Raw genomic sequence first — 15,701 nt, 5'->3', positions numbered from 1 at the left:
CTCTCAAAGAACATTTTCCTCAGAAATGAGGAGCAGAAGGAGGAGGAGGGACCATCCCTGTCCTGGACAGACCTGAGCAAAGATCACATCTTCCTCTGACTGCCTATCAATGAACAGGAATGGCAGGCTGGGGAGAGCCTTTTAGTTTGGGAGCTGGGATGGAGGATGGGTGGAGATTTAATGATGCGATTAGCTGGGCTTGGAGTCAAACCTCTCAGCATGCTCCTAATTAATTATCAGATGCACCACCTGCCAACCTTCTCTCCTCCAAAGGCTCCCAGAATGCACTGTGGGTGCAGGAGAGAGCATAGAGTGTGCTCACGCTTGGGGAATTGGGGAGCTCCCTATTAAGTGGGTGTGCAGTCAATTAACATATGAGTCCAGGGACCCTCTGAGCATGCCTCATAATGATCAATTAGGATGAGTGATGAGGGCTACTAGAAAGAGGGAACTGTTTTAGTTTATTGATTATGTGGCGGGGGGGGGGGGCACTTGGTACACAGTGGTAATTTCCAACAGCCATTTCCAGCACAGATAAATTCTGTATTCCAAGGAGGAATGGGATAGGGAAAAAAAAAAAATAGCAACAGAGCACAATGATGACATGGGTTTGCAAAGGTTTTTTTGTTTATTTGTTTTGGTTAATAATTTTAAATTATAAAAACTATATGTACTACTAATAATGTATAATAGCATTTTTTGAATGATCACTATGAACGAGACACTGTGCTCAATGCTTTGCTTCTGGTTTTCACTTAGTGCTTATAAGAACTTATGAGAAAGTTTTTTGTTTGTTTGTTTTTTAGCTTATGAGAAAGTGAACACTTTGTGCTCCAGATGAGGAGAGAGAGGCTCAGAGAGGCAGAGATGCTTGTTCCACAGCCGTGCATACAGGAAGTGGAAGAACAAGAATGTGAACACAGTTTTATCTGACTCCAGAGCTGACATCTATAAGCGCTAGTCATTCTATCCCTAACTCATGTCATTTTAGGAAAATTGGATCATGTTAACAATTATAAAGAAAGTAATCATCCATAATCTCAACACTGAGGGACAGTCTGTACAAGATATACTAATCTTTTCCTCCTGCTGTCTTCTTAGCCTCCAGATCATTTCCATCTCTCTTTCATCTGCCCAACTCCTTTTCACTATAACAAGTGCTAGTTACATCAGGGGCAGATAGCTGACTCATGCTGGGCCAGTTCCATCTGTCTCTCCCAAATTTAGCGTAGAGGTCACAAAGACTGTTAACTGGGGAAAGGGGCAGGGTTGCTAAAGTACAAAGGCATGTGGACCCAATGTGAAGGATCCCATTGTGGGGCGGCCACCAGGGCCTCCATGATGGATCTTGAGGAAGGCAATGAATGAGCAAGCAGTAGGGCTGCAGAGGGTGAAGGAAGAAGAAAGGATGAGGCCACTTTGAGAGAGCAAGTGGTTCTGATAGAGTGAGGTGAAAGGGCACCCAAGAGTACAGCTCTATGAGGCCAGCCTGAACTGTCTACCAACCCTCTTTTAATTTAAGCTTCCTTGAGTGAGTTTCTCTTCCTGGTAATCAAAGGCTCCCTGACTAAAGTACAACTTTAGCTGTACTTTAGCTGTACATTTTGGAGTATCTCCTTCTAGTTCCTTCCTTCCACTCTTGTCTATAACCTCAGATGCAGAGAGCTGAGTTATTCATACTTCCCAGCTCATAGCACATAATCATTGGTTTAGGCAATGCTCCTCTCATTTTACTTATCATCCCCCACCCTGTTCATCCCCAGTCCTTATTCCCAAACCCCTCCCTCATGGGCACCCACTCTAATATTTTTGATATATAACCCTAAAGCTAGTTTACATATAAAATATGCAGGGTTGTTTTCTATGTGCATATTATTTTATTTCATTTTTTTAATAATAAATTTATTTTTTATTGGTGTTCAATTTGCCAACATACAGAATAACACCCAGTGCTCATCCCGTCAAGTGCCCCCTCAGTGCCCGCCCCCCAGTCACCCCTACCCCCTGCCCTCCTCCCCTTCCACCACCCCTAGTTCATTTCCCAGAGTTAGGAGTCTTCATGTTCTGTCTCCCTTTCTGATATTTCCTACCCATATCTTCTCCCTTCCCTTCTATTCCCTTTCAGTATTATTTATATTCCCCAAATGAATGAGACCATATAATGTTTGTCCTTCTCCGATTGACTTATTTCACTCAGCATAAGCATATGATTTTAATACACTTAAATGGTGTTGTGTGATAAATCTCCATCAGTTTTTTTTTTCCCTTTCTTGTAGTTAATTACGTTTTAAAGTTCCAACTCAGTTTATCCCTATGTATCTTCTCAGGGTTTAAATTTCAAATCATCCTTTGTATATAATTTCATGTCCACTTTTTTTTTACTTATACTTTTATGAGAGGAAATTTTGTTTCTTGTAAGGTCTGGCTTTGTACCACACACCTTTCTCCTAAGAGCTCATATTGAAATATGTCTTCAAAAATACCCAACATGGTGAGACAGTCTTATCCTAAAGCCATGCAAGAGGACATTTCTCAAATTTCTTTCCAGTGTCACTGAGAAAGATGATGGAGTAAATTGACAGAAAGGATTCTGGGTCTAAGATTAACTGAATTGTTTGCTCTGCTACCTGGGTGGAGAGCTAGCTAGTTGGTGGGGATTTTAGGAGCTAGATGACATAATGGACTTTACCCAAGTCTGAGCTCAAGCCTTTAGAAGTTCTAGGAAATAAGACTGGTGGGTGGTTGTATTAATTAAGACTCTTGATAGAAATGACAGTAGCTGAATTCAAGTTAGTTTAGGTAAAAAGGGCATTAGTACTGACACATGTACCTTGATGGTCTATGGTAGTACAGACTTCAAGCTTGGCTGTACTCAATGCTGAAAATAAACTGGGGGTAATCAAGGATCAGTCTCTCCCCATTGCTTAGCATTGCTTTCTCTGTTGACTTCATTCTATAGCAAGTTCTCCCCAAAGGGAGAAAGGCATGGCTGTGGATAGCTCCAGGCTTATGCTATCTCTCCTTAGCAGCTCCAGCCAACAGACAGCACCCCCTTTCTCAATAATTCCAGCAAAAGCCCCCAGATTTATTCCAGTTGGGCTAGGACGCATCACTGTGACTGCTTGCCTAGGCCTAGGTTGTATGTGTGGGATCATCTCCATCTAAGCATGTGGATGGAGAAAAGATAAGGGATACCAGCATTCTATTAAAAGAAGAAAAGGGAGTGAGTGGTGAGCAGGCAATAAGCAATAGATATATATTAGCATGGACCAAGGGCAGAACAAACAAATCCTTCATGCGTACATTTAGGGAGTGAGAAAGTAGGAGCAAGAAGTAGCAGGTTAAAGCAGGTAAGCAGAGAAACTTGAAGTACAATAGTTTATCCAGTGCTAAACCTGCATGGGTACCCTATTGCCCATTGTAAAGGCCAGAGTCAAAAGAAGCCACAGAATAAAGTACAGTCTTTGGATTTAGGGAGACCTGAGTTCAAATCCTTTACTTTTTGATTCAGGCAAGTCCCATCCCCCCGCTTTGAGCTTCGTTTCCTGCAATTGTAAAGTGGAGATTCATGTGTAAATACAAGACAGTGACATAATGACAGGACAGTGCCTAGCCAGCCACAGACTCAGCAGTTATGGATGTTTACCTTTCCAATCACATCACTTGCCATGATGTGTCCAAACAATGTATCTGTACATTTATTTCCCTCATTCCTGTGGATATTTTTATTTTATTTTTTTAAAAGATAGTGTGCATGTCCAATGGAGGTAGGGGAGGGACAGAGAAAATCTTAAACAGGCTCCACACCCAGCAGAGAGCCTGATGTGGGACTCCATCTTATGATCCTGAGATGATGGCCTGAGCTGAAATCAAGAGATGGACCCTTAACTGAATAATCCACCCAGGCACCCCTGTGAATACTTAAAAAGCAAGAGCTATGGATACTCAATTTCTGTCTTGCCAATACTTAGAATATAGTAGATATTCAACAAATATTAATTAGATAAATGAACTTTGTTTATTTGGAATCTGGCTTAGGATTAGATGGGTGGCTAGTAATGGAAATGACCCAGAGAACAGGATTCCTTCAGAAATTTCATTTTCATTCTCATTTTAACCTTGACCAGAGCTTCATATCTTTACCTTCATCTAAATCTAAATCCTACTCTGAACCCACCTAAATGCTGAGTGCCAGGTGGACATTAGCCAGTCCTTGAGGTTTATAGAGAGAAAGGTCAGCTAATAGTGAAATTGGGGAGGGCTTTATATGTGAGCAATAGTGTAAGCCGTATTTTATGAGAACTCATAGAGAAACAAATACTCTTTGTAAATTTAGCATGGCAAGATTTTAATAAATGAGGCTGTTGGGATGTGTGGGGCTTTATATATCATGCCCCATATTTATATTCCTGTCAACTTTCTTCACTTAAGCAATATATTTATTATAGTACATTTCACCATTTCTCACAAGATAGATACTGTATCATGTCAGACAAAAAGAAGTGGGGTGGGCGTGGGTCTGAAATAATGAAAAGACTAGCAGAAGAATTTGAAGCAGAAGACATGAGAGTAGTTTATGCTTAAAAAAAAAAAGCCAACAACAACCATTCTCTTTTTTGCTCAAGCAAGCAGGAGGAAGGTGGGTTTGGGTCCTAGGAAAGTCACCAGCTCTCAAATTTTGGGGGCCTTAGTAAATGACAGGTTGGAATAATCTTCTGATAAGCTGAGAAAAGGTAAGAGTTTGTTCATTAGCCTAAAATGTATTCAACATTTTATACCCAACTTCAGAACACTGGTGAAGCCTGATTGGTTCAACCAATGAATGAGGTGATCTCCAAACCAATCAACCGTCGGGTCAAATTGTAAGCTGGTATCTCTGACTGCTGCCATGTTAAAATGGTGGTGATTGGAGGGAGGGTGGAAAAGTTTCTAGGGTAGAGGAAGGGGCTTTTGCTAGAATGATTCCTCCAGGCATCATATATAAAGTGTTGTTGTTTTAATCTGTCTCCTCCTTCACCTCTCACTCTCCCTCTTATTCTCTATCATGATTTCCAAGATGTGCTGTGATCTGACTCCCACCTACTAATACATGCCTATCTCTATTTCTCAATTTGCTCTCTTAAGTTCCAGACATGCTGAACTATCTCTCTGCAGGTCCCAGGACCTGATGTTGTCCATCATGCCTCTAGGCCTTTGCACATACTGTTCCCTGGCCAGAAATACCTTCCTTTGAATTTTCACACAATGATCTTCAAAATAGCTAATGGATTGCCTAGTTCAGAAAGCTTTCCCTGACTTTTCCTCCTCATCTCAACTCTCTCTACCAAGCTGAGAAGCTGTTAGGTTTTTCCAAACATCTTGCTCATATTCTCTCTGCCTCTCTTTCATGCACATTACACACATATATCTCCTTTGCATTGCAATTATGTCTATTTCCCTACCCCACCTATTAGACTGTGAGCTTCTTGGGGTCAGGGACGATCTCTTATTTCTATCTTCAACACATAATCCAGTACTCACCACATAGGAGCTCAATAACTGTTTACTGAATGAAAGAAAGCCCTCTAAGAGCTGAGCCTTATCACAGATCAGAGGAGAAGGTTTGCAATTAGAATTCAGGGCTAGGCACCTAATGATGCAGGAATTATGGCCCTGTAATATTTAGTGGAAAATTTTCAACAAGAGCTTCTTTGGTTTCTAATGAGGGGAATTATGTTAATGAGCCACCTTGCAAAATCTCTGATAATCATGTTCCAGACTTACCCCACTGGGTCTCATTTAGATGTAAAGGATAGCAGAAACACTCTGGTAATGAAGACGATTTCTGGCCTCAATTAGCACGTGCTGCCCTTATTGCACCCCGAGGACCTCCCATCAGCTAAACACAAAAAGCAGACTCAGCAGACCGCAGCCTTGGGGCTTTTCCAAGTCCACTCTTACCTCTTCATTGCACAGTTGCTAAGTTTTCCCTCTCTCAGACTCAATATGTATTTAGTCCACTGATCATCTTTATGGCACTGTCTGACATTAATGTCAAATATTGATTCTTTGACTGTCTCAACAAACATTCAGCAAATGATCCCAGCATCTGGGGAGACATGAATGGGGTTCCATGGAGGTTTTGGCTTTCAAGGTGTTGGCACGTGAATATTAGCCAGAAATACAAGATGACAGGTAAGGATGTGCAAATTCACTTATTCATTCACTCTATCTTTATGTCATGTAGGAGGCATTTGTGTTTATCCACTTAGCCCTATAATGTTCTATAAGAACATTCTATCCTGTGTCCCTCAGTTCATTCAAAATGGGCATTGGACTTCCCCAGGAACTGATAAAGAGAGTCAGTCTGTCTCCAACTGTGGGCATTGTAAGATGTATAATTCAGGAGCTGTCACAATGCAAAAGAGATGACAGGCAAAGAGAGCAGAGATGAAGATGGAAGGAGAGTCTGTCCTAGTTCTCCTTGTTCTGAGGCCCAGACTGTCCCTGCCCTTCATGAGGTTTGATTGTTAACCACATTTTAGGGATTATATGAAGCAATAAATGGCCTAATCTTGTTCAAGGTGGTGATGATTTTCTCCTAATGTCCATTCTTCCTTTCTTATTTAAGACCTCTGATTTCTGGCTGTACACATGGCTACTCAAAATAAAGACCATATTTCCCACCTGTCCCCTTACAACTGAGTGATGCTATGACTGGGCTCTGGCCAATGGGTGCTAACAGAAAGCTTGTGTGTAATTCCTGGGTAGTATCCTTGAACAAAAAGGGTGGATTTTCCCCTGCCTATTTTATTTCTCCCCCTCCCTGCTGACAGGAATGTTGATGTGGCCATAAGTTCCCTTGCATCATAATGATGAGGGCCGCACCCAAGGGATGGTAGAGCAACAAGACTGAGGGAGCCTGGATCCCTAACTTGATGGATCTGCTATGTCAGCCCAGGAATGCTTATACCTAAACTAATACATGGCCTTAATTTTTTGAGCCTCTAGTACTCAGTCTCTGGGACAGCAGCTGAAATTATATTCTAAATAATAGAGTGGGTTTCTGTGGTTTGTCACTGTAAAAATCCTTAAGAATTCCATTATTTATTAAGCATCTACTACATACCAGGTTCTGAGGGATACACTAAAAGAGAAAATAAACCTTGTCCCTGCCTTCATGGTGGTTAAATTTTAGCAAGGGGATATGCTTGTAATTAATTAATTACACAAAAAGCTTTGTAATTTTAAATTTACTCAGTAAAATACAGGAAAGAATACTCTAAGAACAAATACAGGAGGAAACTAACTAACTCTGGACATAAAAAATTGCATTCAGTGAGTCTGTCAAGCAAAGACAGCAAACTGGAAGAAGAAACAGCCTATATAACGTCCCTAAGAAGGGAAGGAGCTCATTCAAGGTTCAAAGAAGTTGAGAGAGCAAAATTCAAAGCTAAAGTTATGGCAAGTGATGGAGGGAAGAAAGTGACCCAAGGTGATGTTTGGGGGTTGACAGTGTTCAGATCCTGCAGGGCCATCTAAGTCAATATTAAGAGTTTTGTTTGTTTATTTGTTTGTTTGTTCTCTCTTAAGAGCAAGGGGAAGCCATGGAGGGCTTTTAGGCAAGATCAGATGCACATTTTTAAAAAGTGACTCTATATGTCAGTGAAGAATGGGGTGGGGGGGAGGTCAAGAGAAGATGTGGGGGAAACAGACAAAGCTCTTGTAGTAGCCATTTCAAGAAATTATGGTGCCTTGAATTAGGGTGGCAGTGGCTGAGATGGGACATCTTAGCCTGTAAGGCTCTGATAATTTCTCTAAGGTCGTGTCTTTAACTCTTATGTAATGGGTGACATTGGCTGCCGCCCACCTCCACCTCCCATCCCTATCAGCATCTATTTATCTCTTTCAAACAGATCCCTGTTTTTTATTAGCTTCCCCTCCCTGACCCAGGAATGAGTGTCAGGGGAAGCTGAACCCAGCCTCAGCACAAGGAGTGAATTTAGTTCAAGGGTAATTTGATATCTCTAATCAGAGAATGGTTCAGAATGAACATATGTCCCCAAAGCAGCCAATAGGAAATGGCAGTAAATTTGCTAGGGACTTCTAGGAAAAGCTTATGGCTCCTAAAGGAGAGAAATGGGAGGAAGTGGCCTCTCTTTTTTGTTTTAGATATTTATCATCTGAAAATAAAGTAGCCCCAACCTGAGGACACTAGACCCTAGGATAACTGAGAGGAGAACTGAAAAGAACCTGGGTCCTTGATAACTGCTGAGTGGCTGAATCAACCACTCCTGAAGCCCACTGTCTTTGGGATAACTGTAGGTGAAAGGAGAGTTTCCCAGCCACTGAAGCCAGTTAGAGTCCTGAATTCTGCTACTTGCAGCTGAGATCATCATAATTGGCATTTTCCCAAATATACACAAAGAAAAACTACTGGGCACCCCAGGGCTTTCCTTGGCCAAAGATCTGGATTCTTTTACCCAAGACATTCATTTTGTCAGCTCAGCTTGTCTGAAGTGGAGATGAACTGGGGAAAAGGGAAAAAGACGATATTTATTGTCAAGCAGAAAAGTTTAGATTTTGTACTGGAGGCAAGGAACAGCCCTAAAGAGATTATGAGCAGAGTAAGAGCAGGGAAGTGGTATTTCACATAGATGAGCTGCAGCTTTGCAAGGGAGATGCTGGTGGGGACAGCTGGGAGAAGGAGGTGTGGGCAGGGCTGATGACATAATGTGAGTATGAGGTGAGGAGGACAGGGGCTGAGATGGTGACTGTAGGGACAGTGAGGAAAGAAAGACCTAGATTTGAGAAATATGCTGGTCTCTTTCCCTTTCCCCACAAGAAGCTGTGGGGAAGGAGGGCACTGAGCTCCTAACTCTGTGGGAGCTTTCCAGGTTCTTGGAACAGTTGGAGACAGAGCTGGTTTAGAGACTTCTAGCCACTTAGACAATCGCAGATACTCTATCTCAAGAGGACACTCTTTGTGGAAGTTTCATTCGTTGATTACTTTCATAGCTTTTTATTGAACATTGTTATAGGAAATACAAATAGTATTTGTGTCTACACCGGTTTCCTTAGCCATGGCAGACATCACTCATCAATCACTCTTGTCTTTCTCAAGGAGGCCAGGCATTACTGCTTGATCTGTGTTAGTTGAGTGTGAGATCTAATGATCTCCTTGACTACCACGTGCCAATACATGTGCAAAGCCCTTGTATTAGTTTCCTATGACTGCTGTAACAAATTGACACAAACTAAGTGACTTTAACACAAATTTATTCTCTCATGGTCCTGGATCTTCCTTTCTCTGCCTCAGTATGCTCACTTGTAAAATAGAGATTATAGTATTTTCTTCACTGGGTTATCGTGAGTGTTAAATGGTAGGGGCGCAATGGATGTGGCTCTTATTATTGGTGGTGGCTGGAAGCTATTCAGGGAAGCCAGTCTGATAAAGCACCTCCAGTTGTTTCTCACTCCAGCAGCTCCAGGGATGAGATGGGTGGGTGTTGGCTCCTGCAGACAGATTCCAGGTCTTTTTGTCCTATACAAAGCTTCCATTATTAAAGCATTCTGTAGAAGCAAGCAGCTCCTGGGATTCTGAGAATTCCACTTTCAGGTTCTAAAAGGCCCTTTGTCCAACTTGAAGGTGGGGGTCTCTTGGACACTGAGGAGGGCCAGTGAAGTGGTGGAGGCCCCTCCCATTGTCTGGGAAGGTACTGGGCCTTGGCCCCACTCCCGTTCTCACCTCTCCTCCTCCTCTTCTCCCTCCCCTTTCCCTCCTCTTACTCCTTTTTGTCCCCGTCCTGATCCTGTCTCTTCCTTCTTCCTTCTTCCCTCCTCTCCTTCCTCCTTGCCCACCAGGGAGGCAACTGGCTGTGCTGGAGATTGGCGATTCTCTTTGCATCTGCCAAGCTGAAGCAGCATATTGATGTTGGCCTGTGAATGTGAAATAGATGGGGAGTGTTTTGCACTTCAGTAGGATAACAGGTGTTATTTCTCCATGGATGGTGGAGGATGGAACTGACTTCTCTTCCGTTGGGATGCAGGGGAGGTGAAGGGAGTCTCCCACTTCACCTGTGCCTTTGAAGATTTCTGAGCACCTGTTGCATACTTTCTGTTTGCTTGCCACTTTACATATGGTATGTTTTACAATGTTCCTCAAACAAAGCCTCCCAGGAAAGAAACACTTATCCTTAAATTTATAGATGCAGAACTCAAGGTGCTGTAAAGAGACACTATATCAATGTGAGATTTCAGTATCTGATTTTGAAGCTTTGGTATTCTCCAGTACTCCACCACTTTGTGCTTGGGAAGACATGCTGAGGGGGTGACATTTGGCTTTCTCACAGCATGCCACATGCCACCTCCTTCAGGTGCTAGACCAGGGTTTGATAAACTTTTTCTGTAAAAAATCCAGATAGTAAATATTTTAAGTTTTGCAGGCCATATGATCTCTGTTCCAGCTATTCAGTTCTGCAATTGTAACAGGAAAGTAGCAGTAGACAATAAGTAAATAAAAATGGGCATGTGTTCCAATAAACTTTATTTACAAAAACAGGCAACCAGCCAGCCATGCAATAATTAGTCAATCTCTGCAATAAATTCCTGAATCTGACTCTAGCCTTTTCCAGTTATGAGTTGTGTGATATAATTTAACCCCTGTGCCTCAGTTTCCTCATCCGTAAAATGGGAATGATACCTGGTAATAATTGTCATAGTTGTAATACCTTACAAAGTTGTTGTGAAGATAAATTAGTTAAATCATGAAGAGCTCTGCCTTAGAGTCAGGGGCTGGTCCCAAATGGCATTATTTTTAGTATCATCATCATCTTCAGCAACATTGAAAAGGTCTGAAGTTGTAAAATAGATATAAGACCTACTTCACAGGGGTTTTTTGAGAGTAAAGAGAGAAAATGTATGCAGAATACCTTAGGCTGTGCTTAGTATATAGTGATTACTCAGTGACCCTGCAGGTGACTCCGCAAGCTCTTATCAGCTCTCCTCTCCTAGTTACTTCTATAAGCCCCTTCCTGCTATTAAAAGAAGAGGGGAGGGACCCAGGGCATGCCCTTAGACTGTTCAAGTCTTAGGGAAGACAGAAGTGTGGGAGAGATTAAGAGAAGCTTCAATCAAACAGGCAAATGACATGAACAAATTTCACCAGAGAAGACCTAGACATGGCCAACAAGCACATGAGAAAATGCTCTGCATCACTTGCCATCAAACCACAATGAGATACCAGATACCACCTCACACCAGTGAGAATGGGGAAAATTAACAAGACAGGAAACAACAAATGTTGGTGAGGATGTGGAGAAAGGGGAACCCTCTTGCACCGTTGGTGGAAATGTGAACTGGTGCAGCCACTCTGGAAAACTGTGTGGAGGTTCCTCAAAGAGGTAAAAATAGATCTGCCCTACGACCCAGCAATTGCACTGCTGGGGATTTACCCCAAAGATACAGATGCAGTGAAATGCTGGGACACATGCACCCCAATGTTCTCCTGAACCCCAATGTTCATAGCAGCAATGTCCACAATAGCCAAACTGTGGAAGGAGCCTCGGTGTCCATCGAAAGATGAATGGATAAAGAAGATGTGGTCTATGTATTCAATGGAGTATTGCTCAGCCATTAGAAATGACAAATACCCACCATTTGCTTTGACATGGATGGAACTGGAGGGTATAATGCTGAATGAAGTAAGTCAGTCAGAGAAGGACAATCATCACATGGTTTCACTCATACAGGGAATATAAAAAATAGTGAAAAGGATTATAGGGGAAGGAGAGATAATGAGTGGGAAAAATCAGAGAGGGTGACCAAACATGAAAGACTCCTAACTCTGGAAAACTAACAAGGGGTAGTGGAAGGGGAGGTTGGTGGGGGGATGCAGTGACTGGATGACAGGCACTGAGGGGGCACTTGATGGGATGAGCACTGGGTGTTATAGTATATGTTGGCAAATCGAACTCCAATAAAAAAAAATATACAAAAAAAGAGAGAAGCTTCTATCAGAAGCAGAAATTCAGGGCTGCAGAGAAGAGAAGCCACATATCTTAAGCCCAGGGGAGACAATCTTCCTGTGGAGGGCACCCTATAGCAGTTGGGCTTAGAGGTGTTGGAAGGGAACTGTGGGGACTGTTTCCTATAGAGACAATCATCACTAACTGCCACTGTGATTGCAACAAAAGGAAATCCTCATCTCGTTGTACCACCCAGCACTGGAAAACCCATCATTGCTGGTTACTGTAAAGCCTGTCCTGGTTTTCCAGCAGATGGCATAACCCTGTGCATTTCAAGGACTTAGTAAATGTCCATATATGTTAGAAATACTCTGTGCACACCCAGGTTTATGGCTTCCTACTAGCTGGCCTCCTCTCCAGTTTCATAGAAGAAGGTAGGTAGAGAGGGCATTTAATGTCTTCTGTAATTTTGAGTTGCTGGTGTCTGCATGTGAGTCTAAGCCATATGGAGGAGGAAGAAGGCAGGCAGAGGCTGAGCTGGGGCTCTAGAGTCAAGAGATTGAAGTTCAAGTCCTCATTCAGCTGCTTGCTCTCTGGGTGACCTTGGGCAGCTTGCCCTGATAGCACATCTGTTTCTCTACCTGTGAAAAAAGGATCCTAACAGGACTCAGGGAAAGTGTACATGGAAGCCCTAGCAAAATGTCTGCCACATATTAAGCTGTTATCATGATGAGGAAGATTGCTAGAACCAAAATTCGGGGGACAGATGGACCTGGATTTGAATTTCATTTGACCTTGGGGATGACATTTGATGCATCTGAAATTCATATTTCTTATCTGTGAGGTGGGTACAGTAATTAAGGATTAAGCATTATAAAATATCTAAGATACTTCATTTAGATCAAAGCCTGACACACTGTACGTAAAAATAAATGATGATAGTTGTTATTTGTATTCGTATTATGGCCTCAGTGGGGCACAGCTTGGATATAACCAGAGCAAATGGCAGGATGTAGGCAATCTAAAGGAGAGAAAAGTCCCTGTCATTGGTCTGGCTCACATGCGTGGACCAATGACACAGGAGCAGGGGGTTGGGGCTAGGCTCCATGCCCCAGACTTCCAGCCTGGCTTTGAGTTGAGTCTCACCATGTGATTTTAATTTGACCCTTGGCTTTTGAAATCTTCTCAGCCTCCTACTGGGGTTTAGTGCTCTACAACTTGAGCTTAATCTAGAGAAACAATGTAGTGATGTTGTGGTTTAGCACAGAGGCATTTGTGTCCCATTGGCCTCCCTAAGACTCAGTTTCTCCTTCCATTTACAAATGATTATGCTGATTTTTTTTAAAGACTCCACATATAAGAGCGGTCAGATAGTATTTGCCTTTCTCTGTCTGATTTATTTCACTTAGCATAATGCCCTTGAGGTCCATCCACATGTAGCAAAGGGCAAGATTTCATTCTTCATTATGTCTAAATAATATTCCATTATATATGTATATATAATTTCTTTAGCCATTCATCCATCAGTGGACACTGAGGTTGTTTCCATATTTTGGCTATTGCAAATAAAGCTTCAATGAACATAGATACAGAGAACAGATTGATGGTTATCAGCGGCAGAGGGATGGAGATGGGAAAAATAGGTGAAGGGGGTATGAATTTATTAAGTAGAAAATTGAAAAAAAATAATTACGGTGCTGATACCTACTTGGTAAATGCTGTTTATAGCACTTAACGTGTACCAGGCACTATTACAAATAGTATAGACCTACTAAATCACTTAATTCTTAAAACACCCTAAGAGATAGCAAATATAATCCTCATGTATTAGTTTCTGAGGCTGCTATGACAAATGACCACAAGTTTTATGGCTTAAAACAACAGAAACGTATTTTCTTGTGGTTCTAGAGACCAGAGTCTGAAATCAAGGTGTCGTTAGGTCTGTGCTCCTGCCAGAGGCTCCAGGTGGGAATCTCTTCCTTTTCTCTTCTAACTTTGCTGGCTACTGGCATCCTGTGACTTGTGGTCATGTCACTCCAGTCTCTGCTCCTGTGGTCACATTGCCTTCTCCTCTTTTGTGTGTCAAATATCGCTGCCCCTCATTTACAAGGACATCTTTGATGGCCTTCAGGGCCCATCCAGATAATCCAAGATATTTCCTTATCTCAAGATCCTTGATTTAATCACATCTGCAAAAGCTCTACCATATGAGGCAATAGTCAAAGTTCCAAAGAAGAGGACCTGACATCTTTAGGAGTCACCACTCAGCCCACTGCATCCCATTTTATGGATGACACAAGAAGTAGGTGGCAGGATGACCTGGCTGAGTCTATACCCTTACCCACTGTGCTGTGTTGGTTACTCTAGGCTGCCCCTCATAGGTGGTTTTCAGGATTGAGTGAGACCAGTACACCAAAGCCCCTTAGCATGGTGAGGGTGCACGGTGGGGAACTCACGGATGGGGTCAGGATCTGAGATGAGGCACAGAGATGCCTGCTCTGTGCTGTTACTAGTAATGAAGAAATCAGTGCTTTTGAGGCTTTGCCAGAATAATCCCTATGGTCAAGTCCAAACCACAGCTAAATGGTGGCTACCAGATGCCACACTCACAGACTGACATCCCTTTCTCTCTGGGACTCTCAGAACAAATGGGTTTTTGCTCATCAGAAAGCTCCAAACCAGAGAAGTCATAAGACATGACTCACCCTTCTCCTGACATCTTGCTCTGGTCCTTACTTTGGTCTCCAAGCTCCTCAGCCTTTGACTGAGAGGAAGTGACTTCAGCCATAGGTGGTAATCCATGTAAATGAGACTGATGCCTTGGCACAGGAAATCTCTCTTGCCCTCTTAATCGGCTTCACCATATGCTCCATGGGCTCTGCGACCTGGTGTCCTTAGCATAGACCAATGTCCTTTGGGATGTGATTCTGTGGCAGTGTCTGTGATGAGTAAGGCTCACCCCTCCCTAGGCAGCCTTGGGCTCGCTGAGGTCACAAATCAAATGCTTTGGGGTCCTTGGCTTCTGGGCCAGATGTTGTTCTCACATTAATGCATAACATTTCAGATGAGGGATTTTCTGTTCCTGCTCACTCCACTGCTGCTCCTGCAACCTCCCGGGGAGGATGTTGTGCTCTAGACATATAGGGGCAGCCAACTCAGAGCCTTGGAGATCCCTGGGGCTGGCATTTGGAAATAATGACCTTCAACAGCTCTTTTGACCCCAGAGCCTCCTAGAGACAATGGGTACCAGTGTGCAGATGGGGGCAGCACTGAGCTAGCTTCTCCTGTGAAAGGGCTCAGTTCAGTCCCAAGGAACATCTACTGCCTAAATACCATTGATTGAGAAACACACAACTATGGGTTGTATACCAACATGTTTCTGCACAAGTATGTTTTTATTCCACTGGCCAACATCCAATGGGTGTCCTCTCTGTTAATTTATAGGGAATATGTGCATGTGGGAACGCTTCATCTGCACAACCCATTGTGTTGGGCATTGTTAGAAGTCTTCTTAAAAGCAACATCAACTCTTACATATTGGGGTGGCGCTGTCATGAGGCCAAGATGTGCTTTGTGCTTTGTACTTTGTATACCCAGTGCATCATGAGACACACTAGCAGTGTGTCCTTGAACAAGCAGGAGAACAACTGACAGTAATAGTAATAAAACACATGGGCAACATGAAGTTTCTGCAGTACTACTGATCATGCCACCTGCACTGTTAGAGATGTTCATTAGTGACTTGTTATTGGACCA

Source organism: Canis lupus, chromosome 6 (genome assembly GCF_011100685.1).
Source record: "Canis lupus familiaris isolate Mischka breed German Shepherd chromosome 6, alternate assembly UU_Cfam_GSD_1.0, whole genome shotgun sequence".
NCBI classification, from domain to species: domain Eukaryota; kingdom Metazoa; phylum Chordata; class Mammalia; order Carnivora; family Canidae; genus Canis; species Canis lupus.
This window is presented reverse-complemented; position numbering follows the sequence as displayed.